This window comes from Hypanus sabinus, chromosome 11 (assembly GCF_030144855.1).
Source record: "Hypanus sabinus isolate sHypSab1 chromosome 11, sHypSab1.hap1, whole genome shotgun sequence".
Classification (NCBI taxonomy): domain Eukaryota; kingdom Metazoa; phylum Chordata; class Chondrichthyes; order Myliobatiformes; family Dasyatidae; genus Hypanus; species Hypanus sabinus.
In genome coordinates, this window is record NC_082716.1 from 15,992,396 (window position 1) to 16,016,234 (window position 23,839).

The 23,839-nt window shown below is 41.7% G+C and overlaps 1 long non-coding RNA gene across 1 annotated transcript in view; it reads right to left on the reverse strand.

Annotated features, from left to right (window-relative positions):
• Positions 1 to 1,942: 1,942 nt before the first annotated feature.
• Positions 1,943 to 23,839, reverse strand: part of LOC132401719 (uncharacterized) — a 41,488-nt gene continuing 19,591 nt past the window's right edge. The window contains exons 2-3 of the long non-coding RNA XR_009514683.1: positions 11,884 to 16,029; positions 1,943 to 3,472 (exon numbers count right to left, since the gene is read on the reverse strand). This is a non-coding gene — a long non-coding RNA (uncharacterized LOC132401719). The remainder of the gene's footprint in view (positions 3,473 to 11,883; positions 16,030 to 23,839) is intronic.

Here is a 23,839-nt window from a genome sequence, read left to right on the forward strand (position 1 = left end):
ATCTCTTGGCAATGTTCCTCTAACTAGCCTTGCCCCTATTAGCACCTCTATATGGGGGAGGGGGTTCTCCAGAACAGACCAAGTAACCTCAGGATAAGAGAAATTTAGTTGGTAAGTGTTGACACTGCATCATGGAACAGACCAGTATCAGAATGGATCAGTAACTGTGGGAGCACAATCCATGTGGGATTATCTTGAAGTAGGTTCCGTTCTATCTCGCTGCATAGAGCAGGAGATGCCAACCTTCTTTATGCCATGGGCTGCTTCCATTAACCAAGGGGGTCTGTGGACCCCAGGTTGGGAACCCCTGGTTTAGAGGCATAGAACCATACAGCACAGAAAAAGGCCTTTCATCCCAATCACAAAGAAGAGAAAATCTGCAGATGCTGGAAATCCAAGCAACACACACAAAATGCTGGAGAAACTCAGCAGGCCAGACAGAGTCCATGGAAAAGAGTATAGTCGACGCTTTGTGCTGAGACCCTTCATTAGGACCATTCTGGTCAAGATATCCCATCCAGCTAAGTCCTATTTTCCAGCATTTGACACATAACCTTCTGAATAATTGTCCAAATGCCTTTTACAAGATAGCATTGAATCTACCTCAGCCACATCCAATGGCAGCTCATTCCAAATAGAACAGTACAGCACAATACAGGACATCTGGCCCATGATGTCTTGCTGACATTTAACATACGTGCTGCCTGTTAGGGTGTTGAAATTTATGGCAGCAATGAAGGTCCTCCATCCTGGTAGTGTTCAGGGTTTCCTTCATCATGTCAGTAGCTTCCTCTTGGTTTTCACTACCAAGAGACTTGCATGTCACTCATGTAAGTCCCGGGTGGAGACTCGGAATACCATTGAACTCAGATGTAGAAGGATTCTTCATTGCTGCTTCTGTAACAATTTTGTTTGATTAGTCAGGGTTGTTAGCTGTGAGCTGAGACCCTGAACCTGGAGGAATGGTGGATCACTACTAGTCTGGCCTCTACCCTTTGACCTGTTTGGCATGGGTGACGCTACCAAGAGCCAAAGCATGAAGTCTTGACTCCAGCTACACAGGCCTCCAACCCCTATGACAAGATGTTGTCCTCTTGGAGGGCCGAAGTTTTAACCTATTCTAAGATCAATCTAACCCTCCCCCTGCCCATTACCCTCCATTTTTTAAAATCCATGTACCTACCCAAGAGACTCAAATGTCCTTAATGTAACTGCCTCAATCAGCATCCATGGCAGGGTGTTTCATATGCCCACCACTCTATCCATTAAAAAAAATATACCTTTCACATCCCCCCTATGCTTTTATCCAGTCACCTGAAAATTATACCCCTTCCTATTAGCCATTTCTGTCTGGAGAAAATGTTTCTGGCTGTACCACGCTTTGGGTATAAAAGTTGTCCCTCAGGTTCCTATTAAATCTTTTCCCTCTTGCCTTAAGCCAACGCCCTCTAGTTTTTGATTCGCCAAAAGGGAAAAAGACTCTTAGCAATTGTCCCTCAGTTTCTTAATAAATCTTTTCCCTCTCACATTAAGTCGATGTCCTCTAATTCTTGATTCCGCAGCCCTAGGAAAGAAACTGTGAGCATTGACCCTATCCACCTGTCACTTGAGGTGTGTGTCTTGTTCCCTGTACACCAGAGGATCCCTGTCAGAAGAGTAAATTTGGAAAATTCCCTCTGTTATGCATTAACCTAGATTTGATTATAGATATCAATCTACTTGAGATAATATTGTATTTCCCAACTGCCAGATAAGATTTGATCTTAAAAGACTCTGCAGTATTATAATTAAGAGATTTATGTTCACCTGTTAATTAAAGGCAAAAAATCCTATCTGATAAACTTTGTTTGTCTCACCAACTGATTAACAAAAACTACTGAAGCTAAAATGTTCCCTTTTTTATGTTCCTGAATCTTGTATCAAGTATGATGGATGGACAGTTTTGGTTCAACAAGCTGGTAATAGCATTGTGGTGGAATAGAGTCATGTCAGATTGACCGGGAGATCCCAGATTTGACATCTGGTTAAATTAATCTTAGCCAGAGTAGCTAGAATAATGCTTGGTTAGTGAGGACAAGCAACTTCACCATGTACTTTGGCCATGCAGGGATAGCTTCTTCACTAAATAAGAACATATGGCAGCAGTAGCATCATTGTAGATAGAGTTAAGAAACTGTGATGGGTGTTATGTACAGGTCTGTGAACAGTAGCCAGGATGTGGGATACAAATAGAAAAAGCATTTAAAAATGGCAATTTTACAATAGTCATGGGGGATTTCAATATGCAGGTAAATTGAGAATATTAGGTTGGTTCTGGATCCTAAGAGAAAGAATTTGTAGAATGCCTACAAGATGGATTTTTAGGGTAGCTTGTGTTTGAGTTCACTAGGGAAAGGGCATTGTTGTGTAATGAACCAAATTTGATTAGGGATCTTATCGTATGATAAAATTCACATTTGTAGTTTGAGTGAGAGAAGCTAAAATCAGATTACAGTATCAGTATTACAGAGGAGTAAAGGGAATTACAGAAGTGTGAGAGAGGAGTTGGCCGAAGCTGATTGGAAGAAGACACTAACAGAGATGATGGCAGAACAGAAATGGCTGGAGATTTTGAGAACAGTTCTGAAGGCGCAAAGAAGAAGTATTCTAAAGAGAGGATGAGGCAACCATGGCTGCCAAGGGAAGTAAGGACTGCACAAAAGCAAGAGACAATATAACAAAAATTATTGTGAAGCTAGAGGACTGGAAAGCTTTTAAAAGCCAACAAAAGACAACTAAAAAGCAGTAAGGAAAGAAAAGATGAAATTTAAAGGTAAGCTAGTCAATAATATAAAAAAAGGATGAAAGAAGTTTTTTTTCCAGATATGTAAAGAGTAAAAGAGCAATGGAAGTGAATATAGGACATCTGGAAAAAACTGCTGGGAAGGTGGTAATGGGGGCAAAGAAATAGCGACTGAGCTCAGGAGGTATTTTTTGTCAGTTTTACTGTGGAAGACACCAGCAGAATGCCAGAAATTTGAAAGTGTAAGGAGGCAGAAGTGAGTATAGTTGTTGTACTAAATGGAAAGTGCTTGAGAAGCTGAAAGGTCTGAAGGTAGGCAAGTCACCTGAACCATTTGGACTACAGAATCACAATCAGAATCAGGTTTATTATCCGGCATGTAACGTTAAATTAGCAGCAACAATTCAATGCAATACATAATATAGAAGAGAAAAAAAATTAAATCAATTACAGTATACTTATAGTCTAAATCAGAATTACTGTATATTAGAAAAAAAGAGAGGCAGTGTCCAAGGGTTCAATGTCCATTTAGGAATCAGAAGGCAGAGGGGAAGAAGCTGTTCCTGAATCACTGAGTGTGAGCCTTCAGGCTTCTGTACCTCCTACCTGATGGTAACAGTGAGAGAATGGCATGCCCTGGGTGCCGGGGGTCCTTAATAATGGGTGCTGCCAGGATTCTGAAAGAGGTAGCTGAAGATATTGTAGAGGCATTAGTAATGATATTTCAAGAAACAATAGATTCTGGAATTGTTCCAAATACTGGAAAATTACAAATGTCACTCCACTCTATAAGGAGTGAGGGAAGAAAAATAAATGAAATTACAGGCCAGTTAGCCTGGGAATATATTGGAGATTACTTTTAAGTTTTGGTGCACTTGGAGGTACATGATAAAGTAGGCTGAAGTCAGCATGGTTTCCTTAAGGGGAAATCTTGGCTGACAGATCTGTTACAATTACCATCAGTGGATGTATTTGAATGAATTAGGTCTGTGTACGTCTGCCACCTCACTTCTGTAAAACTGTGGACTTGGCTGTGGGATTGGTACAAAGGGCACTAGGGCCCTCTCTTCACCCAAGCACTGCTCTGTACTGGGATCAGTGGGTGTCCAGCCACAGAGAGGACAGTGAGACACATCGGCATCTAATCTTCAGGACGTCCTGGACTGTTGTACTTGGCCGAATGTGCTCAGAATCTCAAGCCTTTTTGAGACAGAACTACCAGTCACCTCACTGGGTCTGATGTCTCCAGACAAAGCTCTCCACTTACATGGAGGCCCATGTGGGCCAGTACAATAACTCATCTTGGTTCTGCCACACTTTCCCTTGGTACAAGTATAAAGGCATGGATACTTGGGCTCATGTCCAACCAGCAACATAGAGCATAGAACAGTACAGCACAGTACAAGGCTTTTCGCCCAAGATGATGTGTTTATCTTTTCAAAATTCAAAATATCAAAGTACATATATGTCATCATATACAACTCTAAGATTCATCTCCTTTTGGACATTCACAGTAAATACAGAGAAACAAAAATTGTAATTATAAATAAATAAGCAATAAATATTGAAAAAATGAGATGAAGTGTCCTGGATGGTGGGGGTCCTTGATGATGGATGCCACATTCCTATGACAGCACTTCATATAGAAGTGCTCAGTGGTGGGGAGGGCTTTATCAATGATGGACTGGGCTGTATCCAATACCTTTCTGTTCAAGGGCTTAGGTGTTTCCATACCAGGCTGTGATGCAAGCAGTCAATAAAGCCCCCACCACACATTTATAGAAGTTTGACAATGTTTTAGATGACATGCTGAATCTTCACAAACCTCTAAGAAAGTAGAGGTTACGTGCTGAACCCAGGCACATACTCTGAAATGATAACATGAAGGAATTTTAAAGTTGCTGCCACTCTCCACCTCTGATTCCCCATTGAGTTAGTGGACCTCTGGTTTCCTCCTCTTGAAGCCTGTTATGTTTTGTAGCTCAAATAATTTTGTAGCTCAAATAATTTCTGCCCTTTTTTAAAAACTTCATTGTGTTCTCTCTCTCTCTTCTAAAGAGACACATGCCCCGTTGCTTTTTTAAACTTGAACATCTCGCTGCGCCTCAACACATGGTTGATTGTCTCGGGTTCATTTTTAAAACACCTCATCATCACTGTTATGTTTTCTAACTTCAAAACATAAAAACTAATTGAAAGGAAAAATCACGGAGAGTACGGAATGTGAGTCTAAGTTTGTTTTTGCTTTAAGTGGGGCACACATGCATCACATGGTAGTGTCATGATGTATGCAATAGCTTTACATATAGCCTGTAATAAATTATTTAAGTGAACAATCATGTTTAATCAAACAATGTATTTACAATATTACTCAAATATTAAATACACAACAACTTCCACATCTTTCCTATAATGAGGCGACCAGAACTGAACACAATATTCCAAGTGTGGTCTAACCGGAGTTTTATAGAGCTGCAATGTTACCTTGCGGCTCTTGACTTCATTCCCCTGACTAATGAAGGCCAACATACCATAACGCTTTCTTAACCACCTGTAGGAGCAAACTGAGAGATCACACGGAATTGGTGTTAGAAATAACAGGCTATTTTATTAAAAAAGAGCCGGTGCACATCAGGAGAGCAGTTAATGCTGATCTACTGAGCATGAATTTGGTACTAATTTTACATCCTCAGTTGATGAGATTACCAGTAAAACTACACTTTGATAACAGAATTGTGGTGACAGGAAGACTTAATTAAGTTACAGGTGAAGGCCTGATTACGAATAAAATGATTTTCCACAGGTACGATATTCTATTATAAAATGGGTGCACGCTATAACATAATTAATAAAGTTCCTGAAATGCTTCTGTATTCCATATCTCTCCTTTTGCCTGCGGTTCCCAGTTACCATTGTAACACAATCCACGCCACTGTGTGCCCTCATTAACCCTTACTATTCTTTTCTCCAACACTAACCTATCAATTTACATAACAACTTTGAGGTCGTGGACCCCAAGATCCCTTTGTTCCTCCACTCTGCTAAGAATCTTGCCGTTAACCCAGTATTCTGCTTCAAATTCAACCCTGCAAAATGAATCACTTCACACTTTTGTGAAGAGATTGAGGTCATTTATGCAACTCCTTATAAAGTCTTGCAATCTTTGGCTTTCTATTGTATGTTTTCTTTATGTTAGTCATCCAGCTTGTGGCTTTTAATTTTCTATTTTATTTTTGGCTCAACTCCTTAATCACATGAAGTAGCCTTGGAAAGTAATTTGAGTTACTTCAGAATAAGTGGGTCATGAGAAGGTTGCACAGAGATGACTGTCCTCAGCAGTGAACAGGGAGAATTCATTTCCAGTTTTAATTACAGAACATTTAATATTTCTGAGGAAATCCGGTAATCTCCTACTTGATCCTGTATTTATAAATCTAGTGCCATTGTACCCTTGGAACTCATTGAAGCAAACATTGAAAATAATCTCCAGGTGGCAACTAATCGACACCAAAAGGCTCTTGACCCTTTCGGCAGAATCTCTTATTACAGAATGGTTTGCTGTTATGTTCCTATGGCACTTCATTTTAGTGCTTCTCTGACTGTATGTTCCAGTTTTTCTCAGCATGAATGGAGATTATTTTTCTGTATTGGTTAGCAGGACTTCCATCTGCCTGATTGGGACATTATAAAGAATCTGCGGATGAGGCCACAAGAAAGCAGCATCCATCATCGGGGACCCCTACTAACCAGGCCATGCTCTCTTTTCACTACAAGAAGTCCTAAGGTTAATAGCACTAAAGGTAAACTGATAGGCTGAGTCAGTGGTAAGGATGGCAAATGCATTGTTAGCATTTATTTCAAGTGAACTAGAATGTAATTCTGAGGCTTTATAAGGTGTTGGTCAGACCGCCCTTGGGATATTGTGAGAAATTTTGGGTCGTTTATCTAAGAAAAGGTGTGCTGATATTGGAGCGGATCCAGAAGAAGTTCATGAGAATGATCCTGGAATTGAAAGGGTTGAAGTATGAGGAGTGTATGATGTCTCTGGGTTTGTACTCTCTGGAGTTTAGCAGAATCAGGGGAATCTCATTGAAACTTACCGAATTTTGAAAAGCTCAGAGTGAACGTGGAAAGGATGTTTCCCATAGTGTGAGATTCCAGGATCAGAGGGCACACCCTCAATACACAAGGATGTCCCTGCAGAACATAGATGAGGAGCAAGTTCATTAGCCCGAGGATGGTGAATTTGTTGAATTCATTGCCGTAGATGTCTGTGGAAGCCAAGTTATTGGGTATATTTAAAGATGTTCTTGGTTAGTAATGGTGTCAAAGGTTATGGGGAGAAGGCAGGAGAATGAGGTTGAGAGGGATAATAAATCAGCCATGCTGGAATGGCAGAGTAGACTCAGTGGGCCAAATGCCATAATTCTGCTCCTAGGTCTTATGGTCTTATAGGACCAACCATCAGAAGAGTGTTACATCAGTGTTTAATAGCAAAACAGTGAAGAGAGAGTGGAAGTAACACACAAAATGCTGGAGGAAATCAATAGGTCAGGCAGCATCTAAGGAGGGGATAAACAGTGGATGTTCTAGCCAAGTCTTCATTTGGAGAGAGCGGAAGAGTGTGATTAACTGGATTGCTGCTCCAAAGAGATAGCATAGCCTCACAGCACAGCATGGCCTTAATAACGCTGTGTGGTTATATATTCAGTGGCCAATTTATTAGGCACCCACTGTACCTACTAAAGTGACCACTGAGTGTATGTTCATGGTCTTCTGCTGCCGTAACCCATCCACTTCAAGGTTCAATGGGTTGTGCATTTAGAGATACCTTTCTGCACGATATTGTTGTTACACGTGATATTAGAATTACTGCCTCCTTCCTGTCAGCTTGAACTAGTCTGACCTCTCTCAGTAACAGGACATTTTTGCTCACAGATTTCCTAGATATTTTTGCAAACTCTGTACTTTTCTCTTTCTGTAAACTCTGGAGACTCTTGTGCATGAAAATCCAAGAAGGTCAGCAGTTTCTCCCTCAAACCACCCTGCCTGGCACCAACAATCATTCCAAGGTCAAAGTCACTTAGATGACACTTCTTCCCCATTCTGAATCTCCGAACCTCTTGGCCGTGTCTGCAAGCTTTTACGCATTGAGTTGCTGCCACGTGATTGGCTGATTAGATATTTGCATTAATGAGCAGGCGTACAGGTGTACCTAATAAAGTGGCCACCGAGTATACACTTTTTGCTTTTGCGTTGATTACAAAGGATTCTTGGAGTTTTTTGTTGATACAGACTGGACAGCCAGTGCCTCGTTCCCCAGGGCACCACTGCTCAGTACAAGAGGACATGGCTTTAATGTAAGGGGAGGGAAGTTCAAGGGGGTATTAGAGGAAGGTTTTTCACTCAGAGAGTGGTTGGTGCATGGAATGCACTGCCTGGGTCAGTGGTGAAGGCAGATATGCTAGTGAAATTTAAGAGACTACTAGACAGGTATATGGACGAATTTAAGGTGGGGGGTTATATGGGAGGCAGGGTTTAAGAGTCAGCATAACATTGTAGGCTGAAGGGCCCGTATTGTGCTGTATTGTTCTATGTTCTATGTGCACATCAATAGTATCAGAGTAAAGGGGTCACTTATAAACCTGTCATGTAAATGTTTGAATTTATATCACCGAAGTGCCACCGGGTAATTTGTTCCGTACTCTGCAATGTTTAATTTATGCATTCTATGTTGTTTATCTATGTGAAATACATTTGTAGATTCAATTCTTACTTTCCTAAGTTACTGTGTGTTATGTGAACTACTGTGCCTTATACCTTGGACTGAAGAAACATTGATTCATTTGGCAGTATACATGTATATAGTTAAATGACAATAAACTTGCCTCAAAAATAATCAAAAGATTTGCAATCCATATCAACGTAAGGAGCGGTCTCCTGGCTGGAGTTGGTACAGGCCCTCCACCCATGTGCTGTATTGTGGTGGACTGCAGATTTCTGCAGCATTCAAGGAATCAGGGTCTGAGCCATAGATATTTTTCTGTGATTGTATTTTACTGATATCCTATATGCACTTGCTACCTTGTATACGTGGTGACTAGGCCTCAGCTGTGGTGTTGCCTTTTTGCAGCCGGCAGGAAAGGGGTGCCGGAGTAGGAGTGCTCCTCCAGGGCCAGCATGAAGTGGCACCCAGACTGGATTCGATGCTGACTGCAGATATCTGTGGTATTGATGGACTCAGGGTCTGGACTTTTTTTTATCGTGTGGCTGTATCTTACTGGTATCTTTATGTGCTTGCTGTCTTGTACATGCTAAATGTGCTTTATGCTGTGTGACTGTTGGTATTGTGTTTGGTATTTTGGCCCAGGAGTAATGCTATCTTATTTGGTTGTATTCATGGGAATTCATGTATGATAGAATGACAATTAAACTGGAATTGAATTGAAATCCTTCCCGACTCTCATGATGTCTTGATGCGTCTTAAGGCCATTGAGTACTTCAAATACAAGCACCATTGTGATCCAGGAACCGACTGAAAAATCAATGTTAAAGTGACTATCAAACAAACTGCAGATGCTGGAAATCTGAAATAAAAATAGAAGATGCTGGAAACACTCAGCAGGTCAGGCAGCATCTGTGGAAACAGGAAGAGAGTGAACAAGAATTGGACTTGAAAGATTAAATCTGCAATGGGAACTCTAGCAGATAGGGGCATAGAGTCATAGAGCACTACAGCACAGAATCAGGCCCTTTGGCCTTTTAAATATTTCAGATTTTATCCTTAACCTGTGACCTCCAGTTCAAGTTTCACCCAACCTTGGTGGAAAAGGCTTGCTTGCATGTTCATAATTTGGAACAGTTCTATCAAATCTCCTCTCGTTATCCTATGCTTCAGTGTAAAGGTGACAATGAGATAGCTCGGTAGAGCAAGAGTTGAAGAGTTCATGGCAAGTGAGGTTGACATTGCAAACAGAACAGGCATAATTTTATTGAACGATGGATTAGGTTTGAGAGGCTGAATGGCCTACTCCTGCTCCAAGTTTGTAAGTAAAGAAGACTGACACCTTCCTCATTCCAATGATGGGTAAACATTTGATTCTGCATTTTGACTGTTTACACAGTCTTGGTGGGAATCAAAAGCACTTCCCGTCAAAAAGCAGTGCTACAGCATGAATGTGGCATAACATCACCTGCTATGTCAGTTTGTTTAGGTGCAGTAAGGCACGTTTTGTGTCAGATCTGCTCAGCATGATTCTAAGTTCCTGGTGAATATACCAACCTCTGTGAGCATAGTGCACGTGCCCGTATCAATCCACAAGAACAAGTATGTCGAAGATTCACAACGACCCATGCAGCTTCCTGGAGGGCTTTTCTCTGTCAGCATTCTATATTCAATCAATTCCTAAACTCAGATTTTATCTACTGTACATAAATAACAATATAGTCTCCACTTGCAAGTTCCTATGCGTTTGGTGTCTTGCTTTCTCTCTTTTAATTATTGATGACAAATTCGTCCAAAGGAATAGACTCTGAATGAACATTAAGCAGACGGGTGTGGGGAGGGGGGCTGCAGCATGACAGAGTGGAAATCACACTTTTGAGCATTATTGGACCACAACACACCCGAGTATGCTTAATGAGTTTATAGCGCTCCATTCAAAATATCTTTCATCTTCTGTTGTCTTTTTTCAAGCTCAAGTTCAAGTTTATTGTCATCTAACTGTACATACAGAATATAGAATAGACATCAGTTAGTCTCGTGAGACCATGGATTTGCACATTGGAAGGTTTCCAGGGCGTAGGCCTGGGCAGAGTTGTATGGGAGACCGGCAGTTGCCCAAGCTGCAAGCCTTCCCCTCTCCATGCCTCCGATGTTGTCCAAGGGAAGGGCACTATGACCCAAGCAGCTTGGCACCGATGGCGTTACAGGGCAATGTGTTGTTAAGTGATTTGCTCAAGGACACAACACGCTGCCTCAGCTGAGGCTCGAACAGTGACCTTCAGATCACTAGACCAATGCCTTATCCACTAGGCCACGTGCCAACACTCATACAGAATATACATCAATCTTATTGAAACCTATTGAATATTGAAAGGCCTAGATAGAGTGGTTGTGGAGAAGATGCTTCCTAAAATGGGTGAGTCTAGGACCAGAGGGCACAACCTCAGAATAGATGGGTGTCCATTCAGAACAGAGATGAGTAGAAAAATCTTAAACCAGGGGTAGTGAATCTGTGGAATTCATTGCCACAGGCAGCTGTGGAAGCCAAGTTATTGAATATATTTATGGTGAAGGTTGATAGGTTCTTGATTAGTCAGAGCATCAAAGGTTACAGGGAGAATGCAGGAGAATGGGGTGGAGAAGGATAATAAATCGGCCATGATGAAATGGAGGAACAGACTTGATGGGCCGAATGCCTAATTTTGCTCCTATCTCTTATGGTCTTATGGTCAAACAAAACAACGTTCCTCTGGAATGCAGTACACCCACGATACATATATTACACAGAGCATATAATACAAAATAGATAAAGCCCTTGTCTCTATTTACATGAGGTGGATTTCATGGACCAATTGTATGCCAAAAACATTGGACTAATGATAAATTTCTAATGGCTTTTAATGCTCATGAGCAATGCCGTATGTTTAATTTTGAATGATATTTTAAAGACAAGAACAATTTCTTCACTTAGCAAGTGGTGAGAACATAGAACTTGCTCCCTCTGTACAGCAGCAGACGTTTTGAAGAGGTGGGACTGTACTTGTTGATGGACCTAATAGGAAGGAGGCTGGAGGGGAGAGAAATGTCAAATGATCTGCTTCCATGTTGTAAACATCTGCATAAAAACCCACACCACCAGGTTCAGGAACAATTATTACCCCTCAGCCATCGGGCTCTTGAACCAGAGGGGATAACTTCAATCAGCTTCACTCACCCATCACTGAACTGTTCCCACAACCTGTCAAGGAATTTCAAGGGCTCTTCATCTCATGTTCTTGATAGTTATTGCTTAATTATTTATTATTATTATTATTATTATTATTATTATTATTATTATTATTATTATTATTATTATTATTATTATTATTTCTTTTACCTTTTGTATTTGCGTGTTTCGTTTTTTTTTTGCACATTGGTTTATGGCTGTCATTTTAGGTGTGGCCGTTCATTGATTCTATTCTTGCATTTATTGTGTATGCCTGCAAGAAAACAAACCTCAGGGTGACATATACTGTATGTACATAGATAATAAGTTTACTTTGAACTTTGAGCCAAGAGCATTTATATAATGTATTTGTAGTTTCTTTTCAGAAAATCACTTACACCCAAAAGGTGAAATTCTTCCTCAAAAATCATAAAGTGGCCCCAATACCTGACAAAATTATATAAAGTTACGAAAGCACAGACAGGGTCAACAGCCAGAATTGTTTGCAACATGCACAAAATGCTGGAGGAGCTCAGCAGGTCAGGCAGTATTTTTGGAGAGGAATAAACAGTCGACGTTTTGGGCTGAGGCCCTTCATCAGGACTGGAGAATCTTTTTTCCCAGAGTAGATATCCTCACGCTGTTAGGAAGGTTAGGCTGCAAGGTAAATCTCTGGCTAAGAAAAAGAGAGAGGCATTCATAGCACTGAAGCAATTGTGAACTAGTGACTCAATGGACTACCCACACCTACCCTCTTGGTTAACTTCCTGAAGAACTCTAAAAGAGATAGGAACAACAAATAATCAACATTTTGGGCTGAGGACTTTCATTAGGATTCAGCAATCTTTCACCCAGAGCAGATATCCCCAGGCTGTTAGGAGGCTTCACAGGATAAAGCTCTGGTTAATAAAAAGAGGAAAGCATTCACAGCATCTATCTCTTTTCGAGTTCTTCAAGGAGGTAAACAAGAGCGTTGATGAGGGTAAGCCAATAAATTTTGTCTATATAGACTTTAGCAAGGCTTTTGCCAAGATCCCTCATGGCAGGCCGGTTTTGAAAGTTAGATCACATTGGATCCATGGGGATCCGGTGCGAGATAGCAGATCAGATTTATGATTGGCTATGCAGTAGGAAGTAGAAGGTGGAGATCGAGGGTTAAGTGTGCCAAACAGTGACTAGAGTTATGTCCTATCGTTGGTTGGGTTATAAAGTAGTACCACACAGAAACAGTCCTTTCAGCCCACTACATTCACACAGACCTTTCTGTCCATCCAGACTAATCCCTTTTCCCTGTATTAGGGGTGTATCCTTCTCTGCTTTGCCTATTTAAGTGTCTATCTAAATGCCTCTCAAATTAATGAATGTATCTTTGTTTGCCTGCTCCTCTGACATTACATTCCAGATGCTTATTTATTTAGTGATATAGTGCTTTTCACACCCTTCTGGCCCAATGAGCCGTACCTCCCAGTTATCCGCCTATTAAACTCTAGACTAATCACAGGACAATTAACCTAATAACCTATACATCTTTGGACCATGGGAGGAAACCGGAGCACCCGGAGGAAACCCACATGTCCATGGAGAGAAATGTACAAGCTCCTTAAAGATGACGCCGGAATTCAGCTCCAAACTCTGATGCCCCAAGCTGTGACAGTGTCACGCTAACTGAGAAGGTACCATGATGCCCTACCAAAATGGGACCAAGTAGGCACTGTTGCTAACTGGGACATCCAGGAACATACATCTGAAAGATTGCAACTGCAATTCCACCTGCAAACACTAGAAGGAAAGGTTAGTTGAATGACGACTGCTGTAACATCAGATTAGCTCCTATTCATAGAACTTGCTGTTATGTTTGGTCACTGTCTTGGCTTCCAGTAATTGGCTTACACTAGCAATCCCTATTGACAGCTAATGGGATGTGGTTCACGCAGATGTGCAGACATGCCCTTGGAGTATTTCTCTCAGGCAACAACTATCAATGTCAATGTGTCACCTTTGTGGCAGAGAAATTATTTAATTTCCCAATTAAAAAGCTTCATGTTACCAATTTATATGGGCCAAACCACTCCATCCTAAATGGCAGCTCTGTTAAGAGAGGCCAGTTCTATTCTTAACCTGTTCTGAAAAATAAATAAATCTCAACTACAAGATGGAGTTCATGGGTCACCTTGGGAACTTAGAACTGACAGGGCTGATTAATAAGATTAAACAGATTTCATTTACACAAATGGAGCCATCGCAGTTCCAAAGCGTAGTGACATTAACCCTTTCTGGGCAAGGTGAAGCTGATGTAAGCCTTCTGAATAATTGGAATGTGGTAGACACAGGGATGTAGATGAACATATATTGAGGTATTATATATATATGTATACATACATATTATAATTATATATAAATTAAATATAAGTACCTAAGATAGTTTATATACATAGATTGATTTTACGTCCATAAGGTGATGGTAGGCACAGGTGTGTCAATGCATAAGGTAACTGGCAGGAAATGATAAAGTACCAGTGGCTGGGGGTGTGGAGCGGTTGGTTAGTTGCTTTACAACACTGCTTCTCATACATACATATATCAGGGGTCCTAAGTTTGAGGATAAAACTTAGAACTTAGACATCTACAGCACAGTACAAGCCCTTCAGCCCACAATATTGTGCCAGCCAGGTAACCTACTCTAGAAACTGCCTAGAGTTTCCCTACTGCATAATCCTCTATTTTTCTAGGCTCCATGTACCTATGTAAGAGTCTCTTTAAAGACCCTATTGTATCCACCGCTACCACTGACGCTAGCAGTGCATTCCACACACTCACCACTCTCCGTGTGATAAACTTACCCCTCTGTAACTGCTACAAAGCTCCTTAAAACTATGCCCCCTCATGGTAGATATTAGCCAGTTAGCCAGGATGTTACTTATTGCAGTGTTGCTCAGTCAAGCCATCGATGTATTGTTGGAATTGTTATGTATAAGCTTTGTTTGCGGTATCCAGCATGGGAGTCTGTCTTTCCTCCGCACTTGGGTTCCGGCAATGCCAGTCTACATCACAACAGAAGGGACCCACGATATAATGGACCCAACAGAGGTTGAACAGCGGCTTGGACATTGGTCAGCTGGAGGTGAGGATGCAATCTATTCTCTAGTGAACATACTGAGTCTTTGTTCCAACTGTTTCCAGTCTTAGAATATAGAACAGTACGGGAACAGGCCCTTTGGCCCAAAACGTTGTGCCGAAACAGCTAAAAAGTAAATCAAAAACGTATTCCTTGTATTCATGTGTCAACTTAAATGTCTTTTTAATGTATTTGCCTCTATCATCATACCAGGCAGCACATTCCAGGCATCCACCACTCTCGTAGTAAAAAACTTACCCCACACAGCTTCATTCTTAGTTTCTCTTGTCCTCATTCTGAGTTCCAAGCTTCTCTAGTCCATGTTCAAGGCTTTTTCTAAGGTACTCAAGGCCAATAAGGTTCACTAGGTCTCCTGTGGCCTTCCATGTTTTTCAGGTTAGTTCTACGTTTAAGAGATTTATTCAAAATTCCCATGTTCATTCCATGTTTCCAAGTTATATTTGATGTTTCTGAGTATTATTCAAAGTGTCCTACATTTATTCTGGTCTGTCTTGAGATTACCAGGCCTGTCTCAAGTTAATCAGCCCTGTCTAGAACTCCCCAGGCCTGTCTCAACAAATCTATAACAGAATCAAAGAAAGACCACCCGACTAGAGTGCAGAAGGCAACAAACTGAGCAAATACAAAAAGAAGAAATGATTTCAGTGGTGGGGAAAGTGAAGTTGGGTGAAATTTTCCCCTTTGGTTCAAGAGCCTGATGGTGAGGGGTAATAACTGTTCCTGAACCTGGTTGTCTGAGCCTTGAGGCTCTTGTACCTTCTTCCTTATGGCAGCAGTGAGAAGGACGAATGTCCAGGATGGTGGAGGTCCCTGATGATGGATGCTGCTTTCCTGCGACAGCGTTCCATCTAGGGCAAAAGTCTCCATACAACCACTCTACTAATGCCTCTTGTATCTCTCGTCCAAAGAGAAAACCTTTATCTTGCTCAACCTATCCTCTTAAGACTTCTGTAGGAGAAAATAAATTATCAATGTATCAGTTTGAAGCCCAGCTTCGGGATTTTTTATGGGTTGTTTTTCCCTGGATTATTGGATTTCGACCATGAACGTTGACAATTCCTTTCCTACCACAGTGCAACCAGCCAAGATCTTTCAGCAGATGGTTTCTTTCTCCAGATTCCAGCATCTGCCGACTCTTGTGTCTTCAAATGATGGGAGGAACTCAGTAGGTCCAGCAGCCTCTGTGGAGGGAAAGGAAATATCACCATTTCAGGTTGAGATCCTGGACCAGCACTGAGAGTGGGTAGGAAGGCAGTCACCCCTTACATGTCAAAGATGCCTTTCCTTCACAGATGCTGCTCTGGATTCCAGCATCTGCCGTCTCTTGTGACCCAATTTTGAAATCGATGATGAGTTCTGAGTCACAGGTGCTGCCCAATCTCCTGAGTATTTCCAGCAGCAATTTTGTTTTTCATATCAACATAACTTCCCCACTTCTGAACCCTTTACCTCTCTGAATGAATCCACCTGAAGCATGGGGAAGGAGTGTTATGCATCTGTGGAAAGGCTGAGGAGAGATGAGCTTACCATGCTTTTGCCCTGATTGTGGGATGTGTTGTCTGTTATGCAAATGGCACATTTTACCATCCTGAGGTCACCCTCAGGATGGAGGAGCAACACCTTATATTCTTTCTGGGAAGCCTCCAGCCAGAAAGAATATCGATTTCTCCTTCCAGAAACAAATGCCACCCTACCCTCACCTTCCTTTATTCCCCACTCTGACCTTTTACCTCTTCTCACCTGCCTATCACTTCCCCTTGGGTCCGCTCCTCCATCCTTTTCTCCCTTGGTCTACTCTACTCTCCTATCAGATTCCTTCTTCTCCAGCCCTTGACTTTTCCCACCCATCAGGCTTCACCTATCACCGTCCAGCTTGCCTCATTCCCCTCCCTCTATCTTATTATTCTGGCATCTTCCTCCTTCTTCTCAATCCTGAAGAAAGGTCTTGGTCTGAAGCATGGACTGTGTATTAATTTCCATAGATGCTGCCTGACCCACTGGAGTTCCTCCAGCATTTTGTATGTGGCGCATTTCACTGTAAGTTTTGATGTAAACATGACAAGTAAACCTGAATCTGAATACATATCTGAATTCTCCAGTCTATAAGATCATAAGACATGGGAGGAGAATTAGGCCAATTGGCCCATCAAGTCTGCTCCACCATTCCATCATGGGTGATTTATTTTTTCCCAATCCCATTCTCCTGCCTTCTCCCCATAACCTTTTATGCCCTTATTAATCAAGAACATATCAACCTCTACCTTAAAAGGATCACTCAGTTCAAGTGCTGTATGCCAGTGTTCACTGTCACTTTAGTTTTGTTATAGTGAAGGAAAAAGGAACTATACATGATAATTCAGTAACAGTTTTTATATTCTGAGGCTGTGCCCTCTGGTCCTAGACTCTCCCACTTTAGGAAACATCCTCTCCATGTCCACTCTCTCCAAGCCTTTCAAAGTTCTCAACACAAGAAATCTAAAGCAACACACACAACATTTGATAGGATTCAATGAGATTCCCCTTCCCCGTATTCTTTTAATTCCAGCTATAACAGGCCCAGAGCCATCAAATGTTCCTCAGACATCAACCATTTCACTCCCGGGTCATTCTTGTAAACGTCTTCAGGACTCCTCTTCAATGGCAGCACAACCTTTCTCACATAAGGGGCCCAAAACTGCACACAATGGTCCAAAACAGCCTTGTAGATTGTTCAAGTATGTTGACTGCTCCTCATCACATTGGCCTCAACAACAGGAACTGAGGGAGATCTTGAGTTGAGGGAAGGAGGGAAACTTTTTCTTAAATGTCACAGGTCCAAAAAGTGCTGGAAGAAGAGATAGTGTGGTGGGAACTATATTTGTAGATAGCCATTAGTACAGAGAAAAATACTTGAATAGAAATTAAGGAGCAATTTTTGACTGAATCACACCCAGCTCATTGGGTCACAGATTGAATCCAAATGGTCTCTGCTTTGTGATACTGATCCTTGTATCAAAGCAGCTTCTTTCCTGGATTTATTGTTAGAGCAGAGAAGCAGAGGTACTACTTATCAGGAGTGATAATCTAGTCAGGCTTCAGTACTATTGCACTGGGCCTTTAATGCTTAAGTAAGTTGCTGATGAAAATTCTGCTGGTTTCCCCCATGTTTATTCATGGATAAAAGTCTTTGGTTATGGTATCAAAACGTTTTAAAATTCAGAAACCGTGATCAAAGGCCAAAGCTTGCAATCCTTGTCATTGAAAGAGGAAATCTGTTATCCTTATCCAGTCTGACCAAATCTGTCTCCAAATCCAGTTAACTGCCTCTTAACTGCCTGTTGGAGTGGCCCAGCAAACCTAGGGATGGTTAATAAAGGACCGTCCTGCAAGAGATCACCACATCCTGTGGTGGAATAAGAGATTTGATTGCAGAGTGAAGAATGTCATGGAAATGTATGGCCAGAAGGAGGCTATTTGGCTCATTATTTATATGCCTGCCAAAAATGGACCTGTTTAATTCCACTTCCTTGTGTCTGTAGCCTTGCAGGTTAAGGATCTATATCAGTGGACATCTAGGTACTGCATCCGGTACTCCTGGTGCTGCCTTTTATATATTGGTGAGACCCCATTCAGACTGGGAGACTGCTTCACTGAACACTTACGCTCTGTCTGCCAGAGAAAGCAGGATCTCCCACTGGCCACACATTTTAATTCCACATCCCATTCCCATTCTGATATGTCTATCCATGACCTCCTCTACCGTCAAGATGAAGCCACACTCAGATTGGAGGAAGAACACCTTATATTCTGTCTGGTTAGCCTCCAACCAGATGGCATGAACATTGATTTTTCTAATTTCTGTTAATGCCCCTCATTCCCTTCTAACTCCAACCCTGATTTATTTATTTTCCCCTTCCTTTTTTTTCTCTCTCTCTGCCCATCACTCTTTGCATGTTCTCCATCTCCCTCTGGTGCTCCCTTCCCCCTTTCTTTCTCCCTAGGCCTCTCGTCCCATGATCCTTTCCCTTCTCCAGCTCTGTATCCCTTTTGCCAATCACCTTTCCAGCTCTTAGCTTCACCCCACTCCCTCCTGTCTTCGCCTATCATTTTGGATTTCCCCCACCCCCTCCCACTTTCAAATCTCTTACTAACTTTTCTTTCCGTTAGTCCTGACAAAGAGACCCGGCCTGAAACGTCGACAGTGCTTCTCCCTATAGATGCTGCCTGGCCTGTTGTGTCCTACCAGCATTTTGTGTGTGTTGCTTGGATTTCCAGCATCTGCAGATTTCCGTGTATATAGGTACTGTGATGAGAGTTTCTGCCACCCTTTCAGGCACCCTTTCTCACTGCCGCCAGAAGGGAGAAGGTACAAGAGCCTCAGGACTCGCAAAACAAGGGTCAAGGACAGTTACTACCCCTCAAAAATCAGGGTCTTGAACAAAGGGGATAACTACATTCACTGCCTATCCATTGAGATGTTCCCAATGATCTCACTTTAAGGATTCTTTACATTGTTATTTCATGTTCTCATTATTTATTACTATTTATTTGTATCTGCATTTGCAGAGTTTGTTGTCTTCTGCATCCTGGTTGATCTTTCATTGATCCTGTTATAGTTACTGTTCTATAGGTTGGCTGAGTATGCCCACAGGAAAATGAACTTCAGGTTTGTATATGGGGAGGTACTTTAATAATAAATTTTGTTTTAAGCTTTTGAACTTTAAACTTTGCAGATCCTCATCACGAACTGAGAAAAACTCAATCCTGTTTTTATCTTTCTGTTCTCTGGTAATTTCCCTCTCTGCTAAAGGATACATGATATTACAGTTCACTCTTCCTCAGACACAATTAAACTTTTCCTCAGTCCGAACCTTTCCAAAGAACTATTTTTACCTCACTGATAACGAACACTGGTGCACCTCAAGAATATGTGCTTAGCCCACTGCACTACTCTCTCTTCACCCATGACTGTGTGGCTAGGCATAACTCAAGTACCATCTATAAACTTGCTGACAACACAACTATTGTTGGCAGAATTTCAGATGGTGAACCAAAGAAGTGATTGTGGACTTCAGAAAGGGAACAGATGAGAGAACACACACTAGACCTTATTGAGAGGAAATAGTTAACAATTTCAAGTTCCTGGGTGTCAACATTTCTGAGGATATGTCCTGTCTATCATGGGCCCAACAAAGTGCTGCAGTTACAAACAAAGCACAATAGTGGCTATACTTCATTAGGAGCCTGAGTAGATATGGTATGTCACCAAAAACACTCACAAATTTCTACAGGTGTACCATGAAGTGCATTCTGTCTGCATCACCATCTACTATGGGGGAGGGGCACTGCACAGGATAAAAATAAGCTGCAGAAAGTTATAAACTCAGTCAGCTCCATCATAACCTCCCTATGATCCAGGACACCTTCAAAGAGCGATGCCTCAAAAAGGTGGTATCCATTATTAAGGACCTCCACTAACTAGTACATGCCCTCTTCTCATTGCTTCTATCAGCAAGGAAGAGCAGGAGCCTGAAGACGTTCATCAGACTGCATTTGGACTATTGTGAGCAGTTTTGGTCTCCTTATCTAAAGGAGGATGTGCTGGCATTGGAGAGGGTCCAGAGGAGGTCCACGAGAATGACCCTGAGAATGAAGGGGTTAACCTATGAGGAATGTTTGATAGCTCTGTGCTGGGAGAATGAAGAGGGATGTAAAGGATGTTTTCAATAGTGGAAGATTCTAAGTCCAAAGGGCCCCACCTCAGAATAGAAGGACATCCCTTTAGAACAGAGATAAGGAGGAATTTCTTTAGCCAGAGGGCGATGAATCTGTGGAATTCACTGCTATAGATGCCTGTGGAGGTCAAGTCACTATTTAAAGCAAAGGTTCTTGATTAGTCAGGGCATCAAAGGTTATGAGGAGCAGGCAGGAGAATGGGGTTGAGCGGGAGAATAACTCAGCCATAACTGAATGATAGAGCAAGCTTAATGGGCTGAATGGTGTTCTTCTGTTCCTATGTCATGGTCTAAAAATCTTGGTTTGTATGCCATCCAGAAAGATCATTCTATACATAAGGTCATCACAGTTGTTCAAAAGGGAAACAGGATAAAGGATATAGTGTATCCTTTGCAGAGAAAGGGCAGTGCAGGTAGACAATAAGGAGACAGGGTCATGATGAGGTAGACTGAGGTCAAGTATTCATCTGTAACATACAAGAAGTCTATTCATGTATCTTATAACAGCAGGGTAGAAGCTGTCCTTGGACCTGCTGGTGTGTGTTTTTAAACCTTGGTATCTTCCAACTAGTGTCAGAGGTGAGAAGAGACAATGTCCAGGTGGGAGGGATTTTGGATTATGTATAATGAGGGAGCAGGAGGTTTAGACAGAGTGGAAGAGTCAAAGGGTCTTCCAGCCCTTTGTTGCCTTAATCAATCATCTACTAGCTTCTGGTAGCATTCACCCCCCTCTCCTCTCCTATCTGCTGATCTCCATCCAATTCACCCTTTAAAGGGATGGGTTGCATTGCAGTGGGGGATGGGGTTACCAGCGAAACAGCAACTCATGCTCCATTACATCACTCAACTTCACTTGCCCTATTTTTGAAATGTTCCCACAACCAACAGACTCACTTTCAAAGGCTCTTCATCTCATGTTCTTGATATTTATTATTTATTTATTATTGTTATTTCTTCTTTTTGTATTTTGAATAGCTTGCTGTCTTCTTGCACTCTAGTCTGGCGGTCTTTCATTGATTTCATTGTTATTATTCTATAGATTTGTTGAGTATGCCCAGAAGAAAATGAATCTCAAAATGGTATATGGTGACATGTATGTACTTCATTAATAAATTTGCTTTGAACTTTGAATTAGAATGGGCGAGCTTGGACTCCGGCCCCTTCCTTGTGGAGTCTGGGTGTGAATAAATAATTATGCTCAGTTGCTGTGGTTTGTGAAATGTGCCCACAATCTCCCTCCCCCACACTCAGGCATTCCTTTCTTGGGGGAAAAAAAGCAGCTCCAGAGTGTTATAATTAAGAGCACCTGTTTCCTTTTACAGGATCTCGGTCGCTGGAGAGGAACTTGATCATCAAAGCAGCCACCTCGACGTTTATTGAATGGCTCTTTTGTTTCAACCGCTTGCATTTGTGCTGCAGAGTGTTTGATATGCAAGTCCCCCTCACAGCAATACATGCTACCAGGTGTAGGGATAACCCCATCATTGGCCTTCCTACACAGCCACCAGGACATTAGAGTAGAACAGGGCACTTCATCTGTATCCAGGACGACTTCTGATCTTGGCCCAGATTATGCCCACCTTTATGGTAGGTCACAGACTTTCCTGTCTATTTAACAAAGGAAATGAGAACTAACAATTATGAGAAGTCTGCAGATGGTGGAAATCCGAAGCAACACACATAAAATGCTGGAGGAACTCAGCACCTATGGAAAAGAGTAAATGGTTAACGTGTTGAGTCGAGGCCCTTCTTCAAGACCCATCTGCCATCTGACAATTGCAAGCTTTTCTCCGGGCACGGATCATGTGACCTGTACCCAAACGCCCTTTCTCAGAATGCTGTTTTTATTTTTGTATATAACACGAAATGCCATAATTATAAGATGATTGAAGAAAATTATAGGGGAATGCCAGATGCAGAGAGTAGTGGGTGTGTGGAATACCCTGCCAATGGTGACGGTAGAGGCAAATACATTAAGGGACATTTAAGAGACTCTTAGACAGGCAGATGGATGATAGAAAAATGGAGGGCCATGTAGGAGGGGATGGCTAGATTGATCTTAGAGTAGATTAAAAGGTTGACACAACATAATAGACCTGTAAATCATAAACAGGAGAATTTCCACAGATGCTGGAAACCCAGAGAGACGCACACAGAATGCTCGAGGAACTCAGTAGGTCAGGCAGCATCTATGGAAATGAGTAGACAGTTGCATTTCAGGCTGAGACACTTCTTCAGGATTGGAAAGGAATGGGGAAGGTGCCAGAATAAAAAGGGAGAGGGGAAGGGGCTTAGCTATACTGTGTTGTACTGTTCTATGTTGTATATGAAAAAAACTTTTTTATTTCATTTCCTTTTTTTTAAAAAAGTTGTTTTTTTAAAGCATATTGTTCTTTAAACAGTACTATGATTTTTCCCCCTCAAGGAGCCTTCATGACTGTAATTCTTATAAACCAAAGGTGATGAGAGATCAAATGGAGCTAATATTTGGTGCACAGGTTAATTAGTCAAGTTAAAGGACATTGGGCAGCCCTGTCATTCAAGTAGAATCACAGTTGAGCTAGGCTGAAAGTAATTAGATAAGTTTTTTCATGGACTGTGGAGATCACTGGCAAACCGTACATTTATTGTCCATATGACTGGATTACTAAATTTTATTGGAGGGCAGATATGAACCAGCAGTTTAGTTGGGTCTGAAGTCACAGCACATGATACAACATCCTGAAAGCATGTTCAAAGACAGCTTCTAGCTGTCTTGGTCCAATCACAGCCAAGAAATCTCACCAATGCCTCGATTTCCTCACAAAGCTAGAGAAATTTGGCATGTCCCTGTCAACTCTTCCCAATTCCTATTTTTGTACCATAGAAAGCACTCTGTCTGGATGCATAACAGATTAATATAGGAAACTGCAGAGAGTTGTGGACACAGCTCAGCACAGTGTTGAAATCAGCCTCCTCTCCATGGACTCCATCCATACTTCTCGCTATCTTAGTAAAGCAGCCAATGTAATCGAAGACCCTATCTATCCGAGACATTCTCTCCTCTCCCTTCTTGCATCAGACGGTAAAATAAAAAAGCCTGAAAGCACATACCACCAAGCTCAGGAACAGCTCCTTTTACACAGATTAATTGAACTCTTGACCTCACAATCTACCTCATTGTTACCTTGCACATTAATGTTCACAGCACTGCACTTTCTCTGCAGCTGTTACATTTTACGCTGCATTGTTAGTAATTTCATCTTGTTTGACACCGTGTAATGATCTGAGCTGTGTG